This window comes from Cylas formicarius, unplaced genomic scaffold (assembly GCF_029955315.1).
Source record: "Cylas formicarius isolate icCylForm1 unplaced genomic scaffold, icCylForm1.1 PGA_scaffold_7__23_contigs__length_41026272, whole genome shotgun sequence".
NCBI classification, from domain to species: Eukaryota; Metazoa; Arthropoda; class Insecta; order Coleoptera; family Brentidae; genus Cylas; species Cylas formicarius.
The window spans coordinates 33,501,074-33,516,132 of NW_026844352.1; the positions used below are offsets into that span (position 1 = coordinate 33,501,074).

Here is a 15,059-nt window from a genome sequence, read left to right on the forward strand (position 1 = left end):
AATTCATACTAAGCTTACTTATTATTCGAACAAATTAATATTTATAAAAATTAAGGTCCTCCATTTTGTTCATATCAACCAAGTTGTTTGTTACAAAAAAACTGAAAGGTTGAATTTGTATTATTATATATTGTATTGTATTGTATATTATATTCCAATATATTAGTTGAAACTAATTAATTATATGTCAAAACAAAAGTAAAACAAAAAACAAATAGTTAAAGTAATAAAAATGAAGGATGTACTTTTTTCCCGGCTATAACTCGCAGTGCGGAGTCGCACTTAACTCTTTGCGATTTGCGCATAGCAATAAATAAACCGGGGACCGCAGCCGATACGGTTCCCGAAGGCGGTTGGGTATTTATTTGTCCGAAACGCCGCGGCGACTACGACTATACGAAATTTATGTCGAATTGTACACGAGGATCGTATTACGCGCAGGGTACAAACATATCGATTTGAAATTCGCCGTGTCGCGTTAAGATTTGTGTTTATTTACCGAGCTTTGAAATACCGGCAACCATTTTATTTATCCTTAAATAAACGGAAGTTTTTATAAAATCAATGTTTGCCCTTCATACTTGAAATTTAGTGACTGGTTGCAACGCGGAATGTATAGTAAAACATTTTAGGTACCAGGTGAAAAATGAATGAGAAAAAAATTGTGACTGCGATAGTGTGGAAGTTTTCGTTAAATAGCCCTTTTATTTGTTGAGATACGTCATTTTTTAAATATATTTATCCTTCTTGAGTTATAGACGATTCTTAGTGAAACAGGCCTTATATCTACAGTCTTCTTAAAAATTTTCTAAAATAGAAAAACAGAAATAAGTAGAACTAATATCCAATGATTTAAAAAAAATCGTACCAGGACACTCACAAAAGTAATGCATTTTAAAATTCACAAGAAATGACTTTGTAATAAATCAACTCTTTGCTACAATTTAACTAACGGAAATATATCATTTTATGTACGTTTGAAAATATTTTGATAATGAATTGTGTATAAATTATTGCCAGAGCCACCAGCGATTTTCTTTTTCCTTATATTTCTCTTATAAAAATAACATAAAATAACGTTTATAATCGGTAATCGGTTGTTACTTTTAAAAGATTTCCTGACATTTTTAAAATAAAAGAGGGTCTTTGGTCATGTGACTTTTATCAGCCAATTGAACTCGTCGGTAGTCTACTCGTGTTGTTGGGTAGCAGTCACCGTTCCCCAAGCCTTTGTAACCGTTTTCTTGTTGAACTACCCTTATTCTTTTTTTTTAATGTTGGCAATAAGCAAACATGTAAATGCATATTCAGTCGGTAATTAATTGCTGCGGTAATTTTTTGTAGAATTTTCTGTTTCTTCGTAAAATTAAGTATTACGCAATTTTACATTCAAGAATGGGCGAAAGATCACAATTGAACATTCTTAATAGTTTTATTTCATTTTCTTACCAAAATCGAAGTATCATTGAAAAAAAATCTTGTTATTTTGCCAAGTTGGTAAATAAATATGCGTTATATTTTCAAAAAAAAACTGTTTTATAAGCTAAATTTCATTTTTATATTCAATTAAAGAATGTTTTACTATACTGATATTAATTCGGGGAAAATAAAAATATCAAATTTTATAAGAAACTTATTATAACCGATAGTAGTAGTAGTACTACGGAAAACCTGTTACATTAATATTGCATGTACTTGAAACTAAAAAACAGGAAATTTTTCTTCCTTTTTAAATGTTATTTCTTCGTATTATCTCTTACTGTTGGCAAAGTTATTAAAAAGGGTTAATTAGTTATTAGTAATATATAACTGTCAATTTTTTATTGCTGTCATTCATAAAACTGTAATTTATTCGCGTGTTTTATCATCAGAATGTTTTGTACAATTTCGGTGCCTTAAAAAAATAATTGAAATAGGAGTGGAGTGCCCAACATTTTTAAAATCACCTCGTATCCCAAAAACTAATAAGGGAGCTCTGGAAATTTTATTTACGGCATCTTTATTTTCACGAAAAAGTAAAATAATTGGTCGCGAAAACCGCAACTCTTTTAATTTAAAAATAACGGAGATACGGCGCAAAATTTCACAAACACCCGGTTCAAATTTGCCGTCGACGTAAAAAACCGCCAAAACACACTGCAACCGCGTAAATTGGTTACGACTTATATAATTGTAAAGAAAATAGGTAAATCTGGCCATTCGATTTTATAATAATAATAAATACAGGCATTACATCGGTGTAATTAAAATTATACTATCGATGACGTTACTTTAAACTTACCGAGCAAACGTCGTAGACAACCTCGCGTGATTTTTTTTGCGACTTTGTTTAAATCCCGAGGCCAGGACCGCTCTTCCATTTTGGGGAAAACTCAATTCGAAACCCATTAGGAGGGTCGATAAAACTGTCGGCCGGCTCGATTAAGTAGTACGAAAAGCCTCCAACATTTTTTTTTGTCGCTCGTTACATTAACGTTGCGAGACAACAATGAGAGGCATTTAAATAAAATTTAAATATCTTATTAGAAAACTAGATTGGTACCGACGATAAAGAGTACGCCTACTTCCCAAACGACACGCTTGATTTATGCCTAATTGTTACCCGTTTAAAAACGGAATATCGTTTTCTTTTTCTACGGTTGCCACGGCCGCGGAAGAAGCAGACATGGCGGCCGATTTAAATGGTGCGATAAAATTGATTTATTACAAGATGCGAATCGCTCTAAATTCGATGAGCGCTCTCTACAAAAAAATACGCGCCATTGCGTCTGAATTTTTCGGTGTGGCCGATGGGCCAGGAAAACCCCTTTCAAAGGATATTAGGTTCAATAAAACCGGAGATTTCTTAACCGATGTTTTTCCCCACCATTTTATTTGCAGAGCCGAAAAATTGTAAATTTCGTACCACATTTGTCAGACTAGTATCATATTTTTTGCAAATAAAAAATATCACAAACACCATTAGGTTTACCTACAGTATGTTTGAAATTAACAGCTTAAACCAAATAACATTATTTTTTTAAAACTTACAGTTTTAAGGTTTTCTATAGATAGAGTAATGGAAGATTGTAAAACTTAAAAGTGTTTTAGTATTTATTGGTCGTCTTACAAAGCTTGTAGCACCATAAAATTATAAAAACTTTTATGAAAGCTAAGCGAAACTTATATATATATATATATATATATATATATATATATATATATATATATATATATATATATATATATATATATCGTTTATTGACCATTTACAAATACAAAACGTATTTTTAAAGTCAGCAAAAGAATAACAATTTATAAAATAACTTAAAATAATTTAGATCTACTGTGCCCGATAAGTAACAAATTCGTTTATGGAATAGAAACAATGCTCTTCAAAAAACTTTTTTGATAATTGTTTGAATTTTTTGATGGAAAGTCGTTTAATATCAATATTTTTGGACCGAAAAATAGTGTTTGCAAAAATATTATACAATTCTAGATTAAGTTTATTTTTTTGTGTAGTACACAACCTCGATCTTAATGTTTTGATATTGTCAGCTGTTCGCGTCATGTAACTGTGATATCCACCATGAGTCGGAAAAACAGACAAATTTGAGTGGATTTCGACTAAAGTTTGGAGAATAAACATACATGGTAGCGTAAGTATTTTCAATTCTTTGAATATTGGGCGGCAGTGGCTGGACGGCGGAACACCCCCAAGAACCCGAACCGCAGACTTCTGCAATCTAAAGGCTCTCTCGGCCTCCGTCGCGTTCCCCCACAGTAGTAGACCATAAGATAAGATACTATGAAACAGTGCAAAATAAACTATACGGAGAGTGCTTTGCGAGATCGAACCTCGCAGTTGTCTCAGAACAAAAACCTGAGATGACAATTTACCGCACAGGTAGTCTATATGAGGCGACCACGTTAAAAACGCATCTAGGTAAACACCAAGGAGTTTGACCGGTTCAGATTTTTTACTTCTTCGATTGGTATTGAAAATTAGAGTCTTTGTTTTATCGGAATTTAATTTAAGTTTATTAGCAGAGAACCAGTGCTCAATCATAGAGAGTGTAGTGACAGCCTTTTTATTTAAATTAGTTAGATCTTTCTCCGATTCAATCAATGATGTGTCATCCGCATAGAGTATACTGCGAGCAGCATTTGTTGCAAATACTACATCATTGACATATATTATAAACAAAAGTGGACCAAGGATGGAACCCTGAGGCACTCCATTAGTAATGTCCAACAGAGTGGATTCCCGATTATTCCAGACAACATACTGCTTTCTTCCGGTCAAATAAGATTTTAAAAGGGCTAAGGTATTTTCACGAATTCCGTAGTACTCAAGTTTAGACAGAAGTATATTAGTATCCACGCAGTCGAATGCCTTGGTGAGGTCGCACATCGTTACCGAAGTCGACAGGCCCTCCTCAAACCCATCAATCACATGCTCAATCACTGTGTATAAGGCACGGATGGTGGACCTACCTGACCGAAAACCAAATTGGGAATCTGTTAACAATTTCCTTCCCTCAAAGTAAGCAATAAGTTTATCTTTTATTATCGACTCAAAAATTTTTCCAATGATAGGAACGATTGCTATTGGTCTAAAATTATCTAAGATATTAGTATCCCCTTTTTTATGGAGTGGAAGAATTTTTGTCACTTTTAATTCATCCGGAAAACATCCCTCTTCAATGCTATTGTTTATTAGTAACGTAATAGGTTTCAGAAGTGAAGATATTGATTGCTTAATAATATTGGCATTTAGACCATAATAGTCAAGACAACGAGAGTTTTTTAGTTTTAAAATCGCTTCCCTAACATCACTCTCCACAACTGCCGACATAAAAAACGAGAAATTGGGTCTAGATGATCTGGAGATGTAGGTCATAGCATCTACTACTGAAGGTGTGATGGTTTTCGTTATCTCCGCTGACACAGAAGCAAAAAATCTGTTGAACTCCAACGGAGTAATAGATGATTGAATAGAGTTACTGTGCTTAGACCGTCTCTCCGAATTAACAATATTCCATGTCGTTTTAGATTTATCATTTGAACTCAGAATTATGTCATCATAAGCCTTCTTTTTCTCCACCTTTATAGTGTGACGATATTCTTTGTGGAACCGCTTGTAAGCATGAAAGTCTTGGTTACTTTTTGAACTATGGTATTTTTTTTTAAGGCATAAAAGATGCTGGCGCATTTGTTTAAGGTTTTCATTGAACCATTTAATTGGCGAGCAATGGATGGTAGAGTTAACAATGGGAAAGAAACTGTCGACAGCTCCCCTAAGTTGTTCAATAAACATAGAACAAAACTCAACGCCACTTTGTTCGTTACTGACAAGTTTGGACCACTCAATGTGCTCCAGACTGTTGCCGAACGCAGTTATACGTTTATTATTTATTAACCTTCTTTTAATTTTATCATGATTACGACAAAGCACTGACGAATTAACTTTTATTAATTGTCCCAAATGATCTGACAAAACGGGGTCACAGACTAGGACACTTAACCGGTCACTAGGAAAATTGGAAATTACATTGTCCAAACAGGAATCTACTGATTTAGACTTCCTGGTAGGTTCTTTTACAAAGAACTCTAAGCCAAACGAAATGAATATATTTTTTAACTCCTCTGATTGTGAGGTTTTTTGTGTTAACTCTACGTTAAAATCGCCAACAATAATTAAGTTGTCATAACGTTTATGAAGAAAACTTATCATTCTGTTCAAATGATCAATAAAAATGGATACGTTGCCTGAAGTAGAAGATCTGTAAAGAGCAAGTAAAACAGTCTTATTATCAATAATTTCCGCTGCACAAAATTCTGCATGAGTTTGAATAGCAAATCCGCCGACATCTAGATATTTGTATTTGATATGCGGTCTTGAAAAAATAGCAACGCCACCATGTTTAAGTTTTGGTCTACAAAATGACGAAATTAAAGTAAAATCGTTCATTTTAACCGACTCAAGCCCACCGCCATCCAGCCAATGCTCAGAGAGGCACAAAATATCAATATTATTTAATCTTGCAAACAATGAAACTTCATCAATTTTATTATGTAGCGCTTGAATATTTATATGTAAAATATTGTAGAAATTATTAGTTGACAAAGAATGGATTTCCTGCACTTTTCCCCAAGCCTTAACACTGTTCATTCCCTTGGGTGGCACAAACCTCACTTGCTCCGGACCCCTTATAATAATAAAATCTTAAGCTGAGAAAGATATTAACTTTGGTCTTAACATTACGCGCTAGAAGCCCACATTTTAAGGTAAAATTTCGACGACGAATATATTATAAATAATTTCTGATTTTTCCGGAATCTGTTCGAACAAAACCTCGCGCATACTAAAAGTTTTGGTCTTCGAAATGTTAACGCGTCGTAGAACGTGTGCGTGTTAAAAACCGATTGCATAAGAGAAACCGGTCGTTACCGATGAAAAAAAATCAGGTTGTAGAATGTAATTTCATACGAATAATAATGAACGAGTACTGTTAAATAATAACCAATCACTTTCGAGGAGTCTCGCGTAAAATTTCCGCATTTTGCTGATCGCGCGCTAAAGTCTCCCCGATACGGTTTCCGCACAACCCCCCATGTCTAAACAAATGCGAAAATATGATTTCCACCCGACCATCCGTTTAGGTTACGGCCCAACGACCTATTTTCTTGACCTCTGTCACGATATATTCATAAAATTTTAATGAATTAATTATTTTTTAATGTTTTTTCGCAATAAAAAATTGCCGTTAATGCTAACTGCATGCGGAAGTTGGGCATTTACCCTTAAAAATCGCGCTTTCTGAATATTTTAGTTATGGATTTTGTACCGCATTTGTGGTGGTAAATTTTTCGTAAAAGAGAACAATTTTTTCTAATAAGAGCTTTTGATGTAAAAAAATATACCTTCCTAGCTTAACTGCATGCGGTATATACACTTTGCCCATACAATGTTTCATTGGCCCTTAATTTCATAAGAAGTGCTTTTATTTTACTGGTTCCAATGCAAAGATGTCCGTTGAGTTGTCAGCCTCTGCAGTAGACCCAATTAAAATTAAGTTTTGCGTTTAATAATAAGTGGTGTTTTTTTTCGATGTATAGAACTTTAAGTTGCAGTAAAGCAACGGTGGATTATTCGATTGACATGAATTTTATTTATCCGAAAGATAATCTTGTGGCATTACATTTTAAATATGATTTCTGGCATATGACCGCCACGGCTGGCGCGGATGTAGTCCAATCTGGACGTCCAATTTTCGATGACTTTTTCCAACCTTTGTAGCCGTATATCGGCAATAACACGGAATGTTGTCTTCCAAATGGTCAAGCGTTTGTGGCTTATCCGCATAGACCAATGATTTTACAGAGCCCCACAGAAAGTAGTCTAGCGGTGTTGAATCACAAGATGTTGGGGGCCAATTCACAGGTCCAAAACGTGAAATTAGGCGGTCACCAAACGTGTCTTTCAATAAATCGATTGTGGCACGAGCTGTGTGACATGTTGCGCCGTCATGTTGAAACCACATCTCCTGGACATCATGGTTATTCGATTCAGGAATGAAAGAGTTAGTAATCATAGCTCTATACCGACCACCATTGACTGTAACGTTCTGGCCATCATCGTTTTTGAAGAAGTACGGACCAATGACTCCACCACCCCATAAAGCGCACCAAACAGTCAGTTTTTGTGGATGTACACTTGAGGATTAGCTTCGCTCCAAATGCGGCAGTTTTGTTTGTTGGGGATGCGAGTTATCAATAAGAGTAAACGTGGTGCGAAAACGTTTCATGGTTAATCGAATTAACTGCTCTGATGGACGATTTTGTCGACAATAAAATGAACGTAGTGCGCGATACGTATTCCGTACAGAACCATTATTTTCGAAATAAAATTGCACTATTTGCAAGCGTTGTTCAGGCGTGGGTCTATCCATGATGAATTGCCAAACCAAACTGAGAATAAATCATTTGACAGCTGTTAAATCGGTCGCCATCTTGAACAGTAATGCCAACTTAAAGTTCTATACATCGAAAAAAAACACCCATTACTTCGCCTTCTATGCTATTTTCCACAAACCACAAACTCTTTTAACAAAGCCAAGCTTTATTCTCGGTTATGTAGGTAGAATGAGCCTGCCAAATGTTCAAACATGAGGAAAAACTTGTTTACTGTTAGCAGCGCCACCATCGGGAAATGAATTCGCGAAATTACGCCAATCTTCAAAATCCATGGGTCAGTCGTTATATGCAAGTACGTTGAGTGTTGCTCGTTGTTGTCGCGGAAACCTTTCCGTTTACGGAATAGTTTTCCCCCCCTCGGATTGGTATCGGTTCGATCTTCTTTTGTTCCGCGAAAGCGCTTCCAACTTTGATCGGGGAAACCGAAATCGTATCATAATCAGGCGCGACACTAGGTGTTTTTTTCATTGTCCCTCGTCCGAACCGACCGCAAGGTTCTCGCCACTTTCTATCCAATTAATAAGACGCTTATATAACTTTATTAATAAAAAAAAAATAATCGGCTGGTTCGCTACCGAATCTCCAAAGTCATCCACGAAAATTGTGGCCGGAATGTAAACAGAAACCGCGTTTTTACTTCCTTAATGAGTTCTCGGTCAGTTGACGCTATGAATGAGGAACGATGGCCGAGAGGGGGTAATAGCGAAGGAAAAAACGAATCAACCGTTACTTAAGATTGGCGAAAAATAAAAAAATCTCGTTGAATAGACTCCGGCCGTTGTTATATCGATCAAGAGGTCTAGCGAAATTTTAAACGCAACAGAAAAGTAAATGCATACTAGATCATTCGTTTCAAATTTAATGAAAAACCCGATGAAATATAATTTATTTTTGTTTTCAGGGACTGAATGACTTTTCCGACACATTTCTTGGGCGACAGTTTAAAGAACGAAATCCTTGTCGATCGCATGCCGCCTTAAGCGTATTAAATGTAAGTATTGTAAAGTACGATAGAAATAGAAATCTCTGTCTGTGAATTTTATATTGAAATTTTATTTAGATGGAGACTGGTAGAAATGGGGATCATTTTCTTTGTCATACACATTAATGCTAATGGCAGATGTAGTAAGGGATCGTTTTTTATTATTTCTAAATTTTTCTCTTGGGGTTTTTTGAAAGTAAACCGTTTGCTAGAGGGTACTTTGTTAAATCATTTTAATTAGTTCGTTCTGCTTAGAATTAATTTTTTGCGATGACAATCTTGTCTATATGGAAAGCTACTATTAATTTCATGGTGGTATTAATCAATAAACATTTTCTTAAATAAACATTTTTTTTTTAATTTTTAATAATGTTTTTCGCACTTTTTATTATGAAAAGTGCTTTGTTTCTATGAAAATATTTACAGGCTACTTTTTTAAGCAGAATTAATGGCATAACTTTAATACTAATATTTGATTAATTATTAACCAGAAAATCGATTTTTTATATGGGTCTCCTTGTATATTTTTCGATCATTGAGAAGAACTTAAACTTACCTTTCGAAAAGTATGGCATAATTGATATTTTACTCGAATTTCTTGGAACAAATAGAACTTTATGCACTTTGGACAAATAGGCTTTGGACAGTGCCCCAGTAATACAAAAGACAAATACGTGGCCAAATTCTGGTTTCAAATGAATTTCAAAGAATCGACGGTAAAAGCGTACTCGGTTGTATATTTTTCTAGCAACCGCTCGCATCATTGCACTTTTCTGGCACTGTGTGACATGTGCGTGTGTGTGTGTTTTTTTAATTCACCTAACGGTAGTTCTTGCTGTTGCTTCTTGTTGGCTCCTGAAACCATGGTTTTTTGTAACTCGGATGGAGTTCATGTACAGCTTTTTGGCCACTTCTATCTCAAACTGCAAACGCACTCTTCTGAAAATGTCTTTAAGATGTTGTTTGGTTTCAGGATGCTGGTCGTAATACAAACTGCACGCTGTCCCTACATTCTCAACTTTCATAAACCAAACTATAATATCCCATTTATTTCACGACTAACAGTACGCAGTTGTTTTCGGTATTATCGCTGCTCCGACCAAAACCTAGTTGTTAAAAGCTCTCGTGCAAAAATATCAAGTGTGTTATATTTTTGGAAAAGTAATTCCCATTGCTTTTCGAAGTTTTAATATACAGGATGTCCCATGTAAAAATCAATAAATTTTTGTTTTAAAACTATCTAGTTATAATTATAAAATATTATGTTGAAACAATTAAATTCTGCATAAGAAGTTTATTTCGAACTGTTCCCAGAGAAATGTACGTAATGTCCGCCCGAGATGAAAAAGAAATTAGGAATAACCAGTAAGAACTTTTTTACGTAGTTTATAGCGACACGTTACGACTCCGACTAACTCTTTTAAAAATTGTAAGTCTTGTTGACGTTACTTTTTTCAAGGCAGCGATTTTTCCAAATTTTCCAAAAACACCCTATAGCAACTCCCTTTAAGAACATAAGTTTTCTCCTATCCCTTTAAAAGTATACAAGTCCACCCTATACATATTTAAGTAAATACGTTTGTATTTTAAGGGTCTTTTGAATGAATACCCCAGAAAATACATATACACTGCTTGCCATACACAATCATAAAGCCGGACATCAAATGTTGACAATTTATATGACCTTTTTTCAGAAGTTTTTTTAATAATAATAATGATTTCAGTAAGAATGATATCGGTAAATAAAGAAATCAAACAACGAGAACAGCCCGTAAGATCCCATTTATTTAAAAGAAGAATTGAAAGGCACTCGTCCCCCATTACTAACCATCTTTTTCATTGTAAAATTTGCCTCACTTTTATATCACGCCGTTGCGATTCCAGTTATATCGAGTTCACTAATTTATGACATTTTAAAATTGCCCGGGCTCCTCGTTCCAAGAACAATAATCTTCGTTCTCACGACGTGAGACGGCATTGACCGCCTAGTATAGAATCTTCCCCGTACACACACGCGTTCCCAGGGCGTATAGTTATCGACCCCCTCATTACTGTCACGAAAACAAAAGGTGAGGAGGGAATTGCGCACGCGAACCCCTCAATATAACCCACATTTACAATTCAGATTCAGTTGGGTTGAAGAAAAAGTAGCCGTCGACCACCACTACACGCCTGCTATGTGTTTTGCATACGTTTAACGCTCGGGTCGCGCTGCCGGGATAATCTCGTCGTCGTCGGGGAAATTGTAAAATTGATTCGGTTTAGTTGAAAATGTCCGACGCGGAGTCGTCGATAATCTTACGCGATTATGTAAAACGCCCCTGCGAATTACGCAATTACTGGTCTACAAACCTTGAAAATTATATCGATCCAGTTAAATTCCGATGAAATAGTAAAAGTGGACGTATTACGTTTATTATCGTGGGTATTAATTTCTGACATTTGCCACCGCTCCGTCGCGTCCACGAAGAAATAAACCTCTCTCTGTTTACCACAGACCAGGGTAAAATACTCGCATTTGCACAATTTTAAAGGGAAATTCAAATTGTAAACATTTAGGTTTGGATACTTATTAGGTTAAGGGATCTTCCATTGGGCATAATCATATAGCTATTAGGTAGCTATTAAGTTAATTATTTTTCCACGCATGCCTCTACATTTCACAAACTAACCTGCACTTTGCACCATTTTCATTATGTTAAGGGGTATTCCATTGGGCATATGCATATACATGTATTTAGTGGTCTAAATAACAAGGAAAGGCCATGAAGGGTGTAGTTGTTGTATATTACGCAACTAGTTTGGTAAACGGGAGTTGATTCACGAGTTTTATTTTGGCACGAGCGGAGCGAGTGCTTGACAAACGTGTGACTGAAGCAGTTTCTGAACGGGTTTCATAGTATATTTTTATTACGACCATTAGTGTTTGCGTAGATTTTTACAAAGCAAGGGCGAATAAATTCACTGAGCGAAATGTAACGTGACCGTCGGAATTGACAAATCCGTGAGTAATAAAACATCACCGCCCAACCTGTGACTGATCCCGGAAATGCCCGAGCTAGCTCGCAGTTAAAGTCACATTTTTCGCACGCTTAATACGGACCATTAGACACGAATCTCATTGAGTATTTTAGAGAAGGATGTAGAAAAAAATGGTTTCATTTATCTGTTTGATTGCGTTTACTTTTTCTGGTGCTCTGAATCAGATACATTATTTATAGTGAACTATTTTATTCATTATGTACAGGGTGTTATGGAATTCACGTCATACAATTAATTAGTATCTCAAACCGAATCACGAAAATCACGAATCAGATCTACAATATATTGAATTGATATACAGGATGCATATTAGGCATGTTATTCTTGACAACACAAAATTACAGAAGTTTGATTACGAAACACCACGTATAGCTTCCAGCGTGTTCAGGCTAATTGAGTTGTGGCAGCGCAAGCCGAACAAAAACCCAGGAAAAACGGTGGGGGAGGGGTAGCCACAGTAACAGGTGCCCCAGAGGTCTCGATCGGCTTTGTCAATCAGGTGTTTATTAAAACGATGTTTCGGCGAATATTACAAGGTCGTCGGAACAATGGACGCTTTGATCTTCAATGATCGATGTCGAGGATACAAAGTTATTAGATCCGATCGCCTACGGGAGAATCAAGCAGGTAGATAAAATTGCTCTGCGATTTTTACGCGGCAGCGGTTGTCTTGCTTTAGTTGTACTGCCGAATATTGCAAAACTGCTATATAATTACTAGATCAAACGAACTTACCTGTAATGATGTTCGATCGTATTTATATGAAGTCCTCGTCGAAGTAAATTAGATCTAACGTTTCTTCTCCACTCCACTCATACTCAACAATAATTTATTACAAGAAACGGCAGAACGAAGTGGTTTTGTTTTTTGTGGCAGGTTGCAGCTTATTTGGCCTGCTGAATATAAATATTAACCCCTCGATTAAGACATTGTCTTTTTTAAAACAATGAGTGATAAGATTTTTGCCCTCTGTCCAGAAGTGAACACTAAAAGCATAGCCAATTAATAGGAAAGAAACTTTAAGGAAATTGTTTTATTTTTCGAGGTTCTAACGTAAGTTAAAACCAGGACCGGGTCCCATGTATTCGTGTATCTTGGTCGAAGAATCAATCAGATCTACGAGAGTTAAGGATACCGTAAGAAACCCCTCTGTCAGGTTCCTCTTGGAGGAACTCTATAATACAACTTCAAACCTGTATTATATTGCTTCAGTGTAGATGATTTTATTGAAACTAAAGCGGCTGCTGACACTCCTCGTGACTGTTATACCTTCGGCATTATCATGAATAACTTTTTACATGACGTGTAGGATTAGAGAAAAAGGAAGAATAGCATACAAATTAAGGTGCAATCTAAAATAAAGCTTCGGGGTCACGATGCCGGGAAACAAATTTTGGACACCTATTATTGTGACAACTATATCCGGAGCTCCAAAGATAAGATAAGACAAGAAATAATTTTACAAAAATATTTGGTATTTAATTTCCATTTCGCTTCAAAATTATTCCTTCGCGATTGTTCATCCGCAATTATATTATTTTTTGAAGTAATATATGAAGCAAAAATATAAAGCTTTTTCTTTACACACCAATGCCAGTTATTTGAAGAAAGTTTGCTCAATCTGGAAAATTGGATACCTCCAAAGCTATTAATATAGGCAATGGGAGTTGTTATCTATTCGTAACAGAATATTATGGCCACGCATCCTATGAGCAAAACATTTTAAGGCGCTACCCTTATTTAAACTTACTTAAACTAACCAAAAAGCATTAGTTCTCATATCTGCACAACAGGCACAATTAGAGCCCTGCGGGAAATTATCCAACCACCATTTGAGGTGGTTACGTAAAGTAGTTGATATTTTCATGACTCTGACGTAATTTCCACCAGAAAGGCCAAAATTTTTTCCCTCTGGAAAGCTTTGGTATGTCTCCAGCTAGCTGGACATATAGAGACTATTTTTCTCAAAAACTGAGCAAAAAGGGGGTATACTACATTTGTCCATTCTTAACATATGTTTTATAATTTTTTTAAAAAGCTGGTTTCTTGTCTTCGGGTAGAGAAAAAACCAAGATAATGACAAGTTTGAGAAGGCGTCAACATACTTTTCTCATAATGTACCACAAATTCAAACCGTTCAAGAACAAAAATGGTGAATTTTCGCTCTTAAGAGAGTAACAGTTTTGTTTCATCGGTTTGGTGTATATGTAGGGAGCGCAACTCATAAACTTTTCCTCCAAATTTAATTCTTAAAAATTTCGTATATTCCTCAGCGACATATTTTATACTGCTCGTTGATCGTCTAGCTTAAAATGTCCCGTTTTAATAAATTCATTTTAGGATGTCAAGTTTAAAATAATAAAATATTGGAGATAAATACTCCTTTACTGTGATTTACAACAGTGATAGCACCTTATTCTAAAAAATCCTTAATGGAATTGTTTAGGAACATCCTTCCAAAAGGAAACCAATCTCGTTCAGAAGCTTCCAAAAGCAATTTATATATCAAAAAAGGAAAAAATCATATCCATCATCCATTTGCCACCATATTTGCTTCCATAAGCAAAAAACTGCTACCATAAGTAGAGGTAAGGCAACAAAGTCCAGTTGTTACCATAAGCAGTTGCTTCTAGATGGGGGCGACCAATCTTGCCATAAAGAAGGATGAAAAAGGGACAGAATCAGAAATGACCGCCTTTTATCCATCGCATCACTGGACATTTGCCACAATATTTGCTACCATAAGCAAAAAAGTGCTACCATAAGCATTATGTAAAACGGGTGGCAAAAAAAAATAATTTGCTACCACAAGCAAATCTGCTACCATAAGCAGTTTATAGATGCGGTTAACCCTTCTTGCTGTAAAAAATGGTCAAAAAACGGCGGTAGCATAAATAACTGCTCAATGAAAAGAAGGTATGTGTGTAGAAAAAATTAGCGCTATTATAGGAAAGTAGCTTTTTGAAAACCTCAATAAAAAGTCACTTAAGCGTAATATCGGCGACATTCCGTTGTGCTAAAATAGATAATATCATCCCCGTCGTCAGCCGAGTCCTGAAGGGGGCTCTGAAAG

At 35.6% G+C, this 15,059-nt stretch overlaps 1 protein-coding gene across 9 annotated transcripts in view; it reads left to right on the forward strand.

Moving 5' to 3' along the window:
* LOC132704311 (SH3 and multiple ankyrin repeat domains protein 3) overlaps positions 1-15,059 on the forward strand; it is a 104,808-nt gene that overhangs the window by 58,612 nt on the left and 31,137 nt on the right. For 8 of the 9 annotated variants that reach the window (XM_060674226.1, XM_060674222.1, XM_060674224.1 and 5 more), the window contains one exon: positions 8,864-8,953. The gene's annotated coding sequence lies outside the window, so the exon portion shown is untranslated. Of the gene's footprint in view, positions 1-8,863; positions 8,954-11,107; positions 11,448-15,059 lie in introns of those variants that run through there. The other variant, XM_060674228.1, reaches the window with a different exon arrangement.